General features: G+C 28.1%; 1 long non-coding RNA gene across 1 annotated transcript; it reads left to right on the forward strand.

Annotated features, from left to right (window-relative positions):
* Positions 1-254: 254 nt before the first annotated feature.
* On the forward strand, positions 255-7,368 carry LOC147802148 (uncharacterized). Its single transcript, XR_015429636.1, has 2 exons — positions 255-589; positions 6,867-7,368. It is a non-coding gene; the product is annotated as an uncharacterized LOC147802148 (long non-coding RNA).
* Positions 7,369-8,533: the final 1,165 nt, after the last annotated feature.

Consider the following 8,533-nt stretch of genomic DNA (forward strand, 5'->3'; position numbering starts at 1 on the left):
AAAAGTCACGTTACTGATATATTTGCTGTAAATCAAGTACGTGATTTACAGCAAATATATCAGACAGTATTAATTAAAAGAAATGGAATGTTAATGTATGTTCTCAGTAGTTTTAATTTGCTAAATCATGCAGTTTCTCACGTAATAATTGTCTCTTATGAGAGCTGAAGAAAAATATAATTTCTAGCTTATTTTTCCAATTGGTAATTTTACTTTTTGCTAAATGTTAAGTATTGATGTAATCATTTATTTAATAATAAATTAATTCACAATTTTCTGTCAACACATTGTTATTTATTATCTTAAATTATCTGTAATATATTATTAAACGATTGCACACACATAAAATTTACTTGCTTGGAAATTCAGCTTTTGGCCAATCTCATCCCTGTATAATAAATTTATTATTTTTTTAGGTGTCTTGGATTAGAATTTTCATCTGTTGAAGAGTATACTTACACAAGTGACACTCGATTCCAAAGTGTTTACATGCAAATAATTGGGCAATTAACTATCCACAAGTGGCAGATGAGGGCCTGTATGAGTGTCAGGTCAGCTCCTCCCCACCCAAGAATATTGTGGGTAGTGGGTGAGTCATTTATGATCCAAATTTTCTATCAATATTTGCTTGCAAAATTTTGTAAAAGTGGAGTTTGGGACATTCACGTCATTTAATTGTTCCAAATCTTTTTTTCTTTTTTTGCCCTAGTTAAAATTTTTGTTTAGATTATTTTCCCTGTCTTTTATGTGGGCTATTTCTCACATGTTATGTTATTATTTTTGGTAAAGTCTTTTTTCATATATCTATATCGTCGTTGCCGAGTGGAAGGATAAAAAACAGGTCTTAGGCAGGGAAGGAGGGTACAAAATTTATTTATTAATTATTAGACAGAAAACGTTCATCAAAGTGTGGTCACAAAATGTTGTGCTTCTCAATATAAGTTAGGGAAAATCTTGCAAAGTAAATCTGTAAAATGTTTCATTTTAGGGAATAAGGGAAATCTTAATAATTTTAATTGGTTTATTAAATAGGTCGCATAATTCCCACAAAGAGCAAAGTGGAAATGTCTTACTATTAATACATACATATATATATATATATATATATATATATATATATATATATATATGAACACATTAAATAGAGAAATAATTCTATAATTCAAGAAAAAAGATTATTAAAGAAAATTGATAAGTTTTATTTTTCCACACATAAGCTGCAGAACCCATAAAATAAGTTAAACTACAAAGAAAACAGAGGAAAAAATATTTTTTAAGTAAAGCATTTTTGTTTTTGTGCTTCTAAGGTATTGTATTGATGTATTTTGCTTCATACAATACAATATTAAAAAGGACTCTGTTCTGTGGATGTAATCGTGTAAGCTAACAATGACATTATATCTTTTAAAATTTTTGTTTTCCAACTTTTTAATATTTTTAAAAAACTTTTATTTATTAATTTTTCTCCTTTTCCTTAAAAATATTTTTTTTTCTTGTATTTTATCCTCATATTATACATATAAATTTAGTAATACATATATATATATATACAAAATGTATTAAAAGTATTTTTTTAAATTTTTTTTTATCCTTTTTGTGCTGTATGTATACAGTAGAGTCCTGATTATCCCCTTCCTTCTCGCTCCCGTGAAAATGACGGGGTTATTTTCGCCCGCTATTTCTTGCTCCCGTGATATTGACGGGCTAGAGTATTCAGTAGTAATGCGCCAATAAGAATAAAATAAGAAGAATTCATTTTTTTTGCCCGGAAAACATTTTATTTCTCATTTTACACAACAATAAAGATGAAAACATTAAGAGATGTAGGAAGGAAACTCGGTACTATAGTCCAGATTGTGATGTTGGCCTCTGTATCTTATGCTTTGAAATTTATCACACAAGAAAAAATTACTAATCTTTATATATATTATGCTAAAGTTTAATCAAATTCTTTTTTAATGTTTAAAACACATATTTTTTAAATTTTCCTTGCTTGCTGGAAAACCAACATTAAGTCATAGTAGCCCTAAATGTTGGCTTTTCCTAAAAATTTAATTTTTTTAAATTTCAAGCGAAAAACAAATCAAAAGCTAAAAATGACTATATATTTATATATATATATATATATATATATATATATATATATATATATTGTTCATACACATATACCAAGTTTCAGGGATAAAAAAATAGGCACTTTTATGACCGTCTTCTTAGAAATTAACTGATCATTAAATGTCATAAATTAGGTTGGTGGTAAACTGTTTTAATATTTGTCATAATATTTATTTCAATAATATTTTTTTCACATTATTAAAAATATTTGTTTAAATACCTTTCATCACTCAGATAAAACATTAAAAAAAAAAAACTTTTTTTTTTGTTTACCATAGTCTAACTTTTACCTGTTTCCAATTCTGACTTCTAAATTTCTTGTTTCCATAACCCTGATTAATTCACTTAAACATGCATTTTGATATTTTAATTTTTTTTTCTTTGAAATTTACCCTGACATTAAATTTTTTTGGAGAGTTTTTTGCGGCAGAATCTTGCCATGAAATCCAGTGCAAATTCCACAGGTTTTTGATAAGTGATAGCTTTACAGCAAGTGCTAATTGCACACAATAAATTGCATAGGGATGCAGAGTACAAAACACCATGTACCAGTGCTCAATGATACCGCAATTTATGTCACATTAGTTGCTATTCTATTCTAAATTCTTGTGATGTGCAGGGTATCTGCTAACTTGGAAATTCATGAAAAATCATGGAAAGTCATGAATTTTGGTATTGAACAAAATTTGTCATGAAATGTCTTGATTTTAACTATTTTTTTAAACAAATTAAGGAAAGTCGTGGATTTAGGTCGCCGAAAAATCTAATTTTTAAAATAGAATTTACTCCCCCCTTCCAATTTCATGGTGTTCCGAATATCTGAATTTGTAACAAAATCTCCACTCACAGTCACATTTTATTAAAATATAAAATGTTTTTATCATGTTCTTTAAAAAAATGAAAGAAAAAATATCATTTCTAGAGCAAATTATCTTTTAAATTTCTGTGATTTCAGAATTTTTGTTATTATTTCTTTTTAATTTCAAAATGAGAACAGAAAAATCAGGAGTATTTCTTTCCTTTCCGACGAACAAAAAAAGTATCTGGAATATAATTCTGCAGAAAAGAAGGAAAAAAATTATTTGCTTTTGTATTTTTTTCCAGCTATTTTATTGCTTGAACTCTTTCTTTACTCTGTTTTTTAAATTTAAAATCTATAAATATGAAGATGCAGAGTATAACTGTTTTGATTATGCCTATCATTTCAATTAATGTTATTATAATGCCTTTTCATATTTATTGTTGTGTTTTTGTCGGAGAAAATAGTAACTTCGTTAAGTCATAATAAATTCTTGGAATTAGTCATGGAAAGTTATTAATTTGAAAATCTTAAATGTAGCAGATGCCATGTAGGTATCATGTTAATATTTGTCAGTGTTAAATGCAAAATGATGTATGTATGCTCAAATAATTATAAGAGAGAAGCAGGCGGTGGTTTGAAATATCGAAGGGTCTGCAACACAGAATTGCTGTGGGATTTACGTCAGCAATCTTCTTCTTTTTGGAATGCTCTTATACCTTTTATAAGAAGATAACCAGCTTCACTTTAAACACTCAAAAGAGTAAGAAACATTTTTTATTATATTTTTGTAATGGCTGAAAATTTAACATTGTTATTGAATTTAAGGGGAAAAAACTATTAAAGAGCTGCTAACTCTTCTGCATTGTGTGGAAGTTTTCTGCCTTCTACACTGAGATTAAAATCTTCTGTATTTTAAAATTGTACGTTCAAATTTTGTACCATCTTTAAACTAAGTAGGAATGCACATACACGTGTGGGAATTGTCTCTCTTGCCTTGCAAGTATTTTAAAGAAATTTGAGAAATGATTATTAGTTTGATTTAAGGATCACTAACAAACATAGTTGTGGATAAATAGACTTCTTTGTAGCTAGTAATGGGATTAATAATTAAAACTTTAAAATATATACTAAAAGTTGCAAATCCAGCAAATTTAAAGAAAATCTAGCTGTACGCTTGGCTTTTTGAAAAATAGGAGTTGGACGGTACACTATATTAACAAAATAAAATTCTAAGTGACATTTTATTGAGTTTGTGTAGAAAGTAATGTTAAGTCTTTACACTGACATTAGGAAGTAAAGTTTATGCCTTACATTTATTTCCTGTCCTGTAGCTTCCAATTGACAAAATTTTTGTAAATTCCTAATATAGGTTTTAACTATTCAGCTCACAGCCTTTATTCTCTTGGCATATTAATTTGCTACGATAAGATAAACTTTTAATGGTTCACTGTTAGTTGCCAAATACACTTGGAATTTCTTCAATTCTGTAAAAATTCTTAGATTGTCAATTAGTACCTTCTTCCTCTGAGATTTTCAAAATTTACAGATGACTAATTATAAATTAAATTAATGTTATACAGTTAGGTAAGACTTAATAAGTTCTTTCCCTAAAAAATCTCAATTTCATTGAAAGTGTAGCTTAAAACTGTTCTTACACTAAGTTCTTCAATTGAAAGAAGAGTGGAATTTCGACTCTTGAAATAAGCTATATATTTTGATGCAATAGACTTTTCAAATTTTTTTTTTTATGCTTAAACTTTTTTTCTATTTCAATCCTTAATTTTACTTAATTTAAAAAGCCTTAACGCTTTTATATAAAATATTATTTAATAGTTTAAATACTAAGTTATTGTCAAACATGAGGATGTTATATGCACTATGTTATGTGCTTTAAATGATCACTATTTATGCAAAAATACCTTTCTATTTTTAAAAATAACCTAGAATAATTTTTATTATTGCATTTTAAGATGTCAGATTATTGTTAACAATAGACTTATAAAAATTTATCGGAATAGCAGTCACATCTAATCACTTTATTAGGAAATATGAATAATGTGATTTAGACTATGTAAAAGTTACTAATCATTACATGATTAAGACTATTAATTTGCCGTGTGTAAGTAAACTGCATTTTGCTTCAAAAATATTTCGTAAAATCATTAAAAAATGCTTTAGAATGTTTGCCAATTATTTTGAGGATGGATAAATATGTTTAAAGCACTTAATCTTTCTTTCTTTAACTTTTCTTCTTAACTTATCTTAACTTTTTTTCTTTGTTAAAATAATTGTGCTGTTTCAATTGTTGCATTTTAACATGCATTTTTCCTTTTTCTTAAATAAATTTTCACAAGTAAAATATAACTTATCTAGTGTTTCATTATAGTGCAAATTAGTGAAACTAAAAAATATTCCATTTTTAATATTTATTCTTAGATTTTATCCTTTGTGCTAATAGATTAAGCAGAGCATGTTTTTAATGGCTCATTTCGTCAAAATAAAGATTAACTGTATTCTGAATCATTTAGCATAAGGCTGTTGCTCAAGGTCAACTCATTATAGTCAAAATTTACCACAATCACACAATTTTATCTGTGTCTTATCCCTTTAGAGAAACTGTAAAAAACCCTTTTTTGTAGTATCTCATAGTTAGTCAACTCTATTGGATTCAGAACTCCCTTTTTAAATTAATTAAAAAATATTTTTACTACTTTTTATGAATTAAATGCCTCTTACTATTCAAAATTGAGTGTAAACATAATACATAGCATTTTAAGTTCCTCTAATGTCAATCCTAGCTAGACAATATTGCATTCTTTCTATTTTGATAACTATAAAAATCTCTAAAATTCCCTATGCGTAAAGTATTTAGTACATTATGCAACAATTATCATGAAATTTATATTTCGTAAAATCTATTGGATTTTTTCCTATCCATGTTGGCAGCTATGGTATCTATATTAAAGCTTCCTAGTATTCTTGCAGTCTACTGAACTATTTGAATTGTGTATATTGATTTGGAGCAAATTTTAGTATCGGGTGCTAAATTTGCCCTTGTGGCCACTTTCCAAATTTCAGGATGATACATTCAATCATTCTTGAGTTATGAGAGAGACAAACACTCAGACAGACAGGTAAACTCTTCCTTTTATTATTATAGATAATACAAAGTATACCCCTTTTTAAAAGAACTCATACCTGCCAAGTCTCCTGTTTTGTAATGAAGACTCCTGTATTTTACGACTATCTCCAGTTTACCTGTATATTCTCGAATTTCCCCGTATTTATTGAAGAATTTTTAAAGTAAAAAATTTTTGATAAAATATCCATTGATGGCAAAAATACTTCTTTTATTCATCAGCAGAGGGTGCTAATGCCAGTACTGCAGTATGTTGAGTGTTAATTGTTTAACTTGAGCCATGATGGCTTAAGGGATAGCACGTTCACCTTCTAATGAGGTAAACCCAGCTTTCAATCCGAGCAATGACTGATTGATACGCATTCCACATCAGGCTGGCACTGACCACAGTTCTGACGTGAAATATCCTCAGTGGTAAACGGATCACGGATTAGATTCCCCTTCCCTGATGGGAGGTTCTCGTGGTCTACCTCTCCATCTAACTCAAATGCGGGTTAATTGCAACAAAAAATCCCTCCATAAAGGCAAATTTCTCCCACTACTTGATCCGCGGGTTCCCTTGTTTTCTGGATTAGGTACAAAATTATAAGGCTACAAAGTTGAACATCACTAGTCGTTAACCCAAAACTGGGTCGGTTAGTAAAATCTTTGTTGTTTTATTTCTCCAATATTGGCAGGTATGAGAACTGTCTTAAAGACCTTCCTAACATATAAATATATTGCTTAAATTCAAACATGTATTACTTATTCCTTAACATGCAAATTTATTATTTAAACATATTTTTTATATGAAGTGTTTTCTTTTTAAAGGGTACAGAATTGAGCAGTGGAGAAGTAGATCTATGTCATCCCTCACCGTTTTCCCCATTTTGGAGATGATTTCCTTTCTTGTGGATTATCAGTGCAGCATTTATTGAATAGTATCATCCAATTTTTGACTGGAGTGTTTTCACATTGTCTCAAGCAAGGAAAGTTCCAAACAATTTTATTTCCCATCTAAAGAAAATCTATATTTCACATCCAAACTAATAATAGCATTAACAGTGTTCAGAAGATATTCCAAAATAATTGGCAATTCCTGTTTGAAAGTTGTTTTTTTTTAAGCTACGGGGAGGTCTGTGCAAGTTGACCACTTTGGTACAACAATTTGATGTTCCATTTAGGCAAGTGACCTATTTATAAAATGGCAATTTAATTGTCGTTTTAACTATCTGAAAATTGACGGTGATAGATGACCAACATGCAAAAGTGGTTGACTCAACAGGTTTTCCAGTGTATTCTGTGTGTGTGTGTGTGTGTGTGCGTGCGTGCGTGCGTGCGTGTATATATATATATATATATATATATATATATATATATATATATATATATATATATAAAGAAAGAAAGCAGAAATAAAAAAAAATGTCGGCTGCAGGTTTTCTGTCATTTAATCACACCTTACAATAAAAGATCTTAATGCAAACCCTAGTAACTTGAGGCTTCGCATTACATAAATCATTTCACACTCCATTAAGTTTAACTTATTAAACCTTGCAATGTATATCTGCAATAGATAAATATTTAGGTGTTTATAATATAATTTTATCTAGATTTAATTAAGTATAATAATACTCTTAGTTACGGAAAAAACTGAAATTATCAAGAGCATTCAGATTAACGACAAAAAAATTATCACTTTTGGTTTACTTTAGAAAATTGTTACCTCATAGTAAATATTTTTTCCCTTACAACCCAAGAACCGTTAATGGTTCTTGCTCAGCTCCAGAAATAACTTATGTTTTATTTTCATTGTTTATAACTATGGTTTATGGAGAAATGTGATTCATACAATTTTGTTATATAGATCTGCTACAATTGTTTAGTTCCTATTTTAAAAAGTTAGGAAAATATTTTAAAGACAGTATCAAAAAAATATTTATTTTACTTGATACAGTCTTGAAAGATTTTAAATAATTTGAAAGATTTTAAAGACTGTGTGTGTAAAAAAATATTTATTTTATGGATTATTTTTTAAACGCTTTATTTTCTTGACTTTAAAAAAAAAATTGCCACTCTTTTTTCTTCTTTTTTTTATTATTATTATTTATTACAATATTTCTGCTATTTTCATAAGCTCTAATTGCTAATTTATTTTAATCAGTGCCTTTATTTTCTTAATTCAAACAATTTAGCAGTATAACATCAATAATAAGTTTTGCTTTGTATTTTAGTTTATTTGTAGAAAGTATTATGCCACTGAAAGATTGCCATTAAACTCTATATTCAATCTACTCCAATTAAAATGATCTCAATTATTACAGAAATATTGACCCTTTAACTATGTAAAAGCATTACTACAAGTTGGATTCCTAGTATTGATAAGAATTTGCTGTAGTTTTTTCTTAAATTAAAGTAAAACGACTAGTAATGCTCTTAAGAATAGTAACACATAACTTTCCTATTTTGAAGTAAAGAAAGTGTCCTGAAATTTTCTA

This window comes from Parasteatoda tepidariorum, chromosome 10, assembly GCF_982258835.1.
Source record: "Parasteatoda tepidariorum strain Cologne lab strain chromosome 10, Ptep-v5.0, whole genome shotgun sequence".
Taxonomy (NCBI): domain Eukaryota; kingdom Metazoa; phylum Arthropoda; class Arachnida; order Araneae; family Theridiidae; genus Parasteatoda; species Parasteatoda tepidariorum.